This window comes from Orycteropus afer, unplaced genomic scaffold (genome assembly GCF_000298275.1).
Source record: "Orycteropus afer afer isolate SDZICR_OR568_19922 unplaced genomic scaffold, OryAfe1.0 scaffold00602, whole genome shotgun sequence".
In the NCBI taxonomy this organism is placed as follows: domain Eukaryota; kingdom Metazoa; phylum Chordata; class Mammalia; order Tubulidentata; family Orycteropodidae; genus Orycteropus; species Orycteropus afer.
In genome coordinates, this window is record NW_006922189.1 from 1350783 (window position 1) to 1353117 (window position 2335).

The window sequence follows — 2335 nt, forward strand, 5'->3', positions numbered from 1 at the left end:
GTGCATTTTTTAATCAGCTTGAAATTTCTATACTAAATTGAAATTTGAGGTTTTAGTGAATTATAAAAATAAAAATTGGAAATATTTGATGTCTGTATAATATAGCATCTTTTAAGTAATTATTTTTGTTCTGACCTTTATTATTGGGTGTGAGATACCAAGTTTTCTTATTTATAATTCAATTCAATTTTCAAATTTTTAATTTATGATTTGAAATCTACTTTCAGTAAAGGAAGATAAATTTGTGATTTTTCTTCTTGTAGTGTCCTTCTCGCTTTCATATCCAGGTATCACTGGTCTCAAAAAATACTTGGGAAGTCTGTATTTCTCATTTTCTTCTCCTGAAACTTTTAGGCCTGGTGTTATTTTTCCATTCATAGAGAAATAATTTGTGACTGCAGTTTTATTCTTGATATGTTTTTGAAGAGGAATTCAATTTTCTGAAAAGCTACTGAATTATTAAAGTTTTCATTTTCAGCTTCCATAAATTTTAAGTGTTTAAAGAATTTGTCATATTTGTTGGCATGTAATTATTCATAATAGCAACTATTATGCTGTTTAAGTCTTTAGAATTTGTAGCTCTTGAGACAAGAAGTTTTGTATTTTCCATTTTCTTTTGTTACTTTTAAATTTTTCTTATTCAGTCTTGAAAAGGATTTTTAAATCAATATTTTTAAAGATTTGACCTTTAGTTTCTTTTTATTTTCTCTGACAAATGTATTTTATTCTACCTCATTTGCTCTGCTATTACCTTTATATTTTCTTTCCTTCTAAGTTTCTAAGTCATGAGTTTCTGCTGTTCTCATTTTTTAAGATAAAATCTTATGTTATTGATATTCAGCCTTTCTTCTAGTCTATTGTTCTACTTTTGCTATTTTTTTATATGTAATATCTGTTTTCACATTGTTCTAAAATCATTGACATGTTGTGCCTTTATTCCTTTTAATAATATATAGATATAGATATAGATATAGATATAGATATAGATATATAGTAAATGATCCAGTATATACCAGATTTTGGTGTTTTTCTAAGTCTTCCGTGTGACATTCTTCAAAGAATGTGAATTCTTTTACTATTTTTTATATAAGGTTATAAATGTGTATACGTGTTTATAAATTTGTTCTATCTGATAGTCGTGTTGATTAGATATTTTATATACTGACTGATGTTTTTGTCTGATTGTTTCCTCACCTACTAAGAGAGTTGAGTTAATGTATTTTAGTATGATTTTGGATTTATGTTCAAACCTTTTTCATTGCGTCATTTTTTGCTCAATGTCTTTTTATACTGTGCTATTGTGGGCTCATGGTTTACAGCACAAAATTTAACTGTTAGATTGGTTATGTTGACCTTATAAGTGTCATTCTTTATCTCTAGACTAATGGAATTCCTTTAGTGTTATTTCAGTACTTAAATGTTTAGTTTTCTGCCATACACAGCTTCAGAACTTGAAAAATCCTAGGAATTAATAAGGGTAAGGTATTAACCAAATATTTAGGGAGGCCAGGAAGTGAGCAAAGTGGTTAGGAACAGCTAAGAAAGATGAACTTGTCTGTCAGTTTGTCATCCTATGGTGGCTTTCATGTTGCTATGAAGCTGAAGGCTATGCCACCAGTGTTGCAAATGCCAGCAGGGTTACCCATGATGGACAGGTTTCAGCAGAGCTTCCAGACTAAGACAAACTCAGAGGAAGAGGCCATCTACTTCAAAAAGAATTGGCCAGTTAAAACCTTATGAATAGCAGTGAAACAGTGTCTGATATATTATTGGAAAACTTTATGACTAGCCCTGAAACATTGGCAATATAGTGCCAGAAGTTGAGCCCATCAGGTTGGAAGGCACTTAAAATATCACTGGAGAAAAGCTAACTTCTCAGAATAATAGCAACCTTAACTATATGGACGGAATAAAGCTTTTAAAACCTCCATTTGCTGCTATGGTATGACATAGAATGAGAAAAAAAAAAAAAAAAAAAAACAGCTGCAAATATCCATTAATAATTACAACATGGAATGCATGAAATATGAATCTAGGAAAAATTAAAAGTTGTCAAAAATGAAATGGAACATGTAAAGATTGACAACTTAGTCATTGGTGAGCTGCAAAGGACTGGTTTTGGCTGTTTAGAACCAACAACCGCATGATCTCCTATGCCAGGAATGACAAATTGAAGAGGAATGGTGTGACATTCATTGTCACAAATTCTGTTTCAAGACCTATCCTGAGCACAGTGCTGTCAGTGATAGGATAATATCCATGCACCTACAAGGAAGACTAGTTAATATTACTATTATTCTAATTTATTCACCAACCACTAAAGCCAAAGATGAAG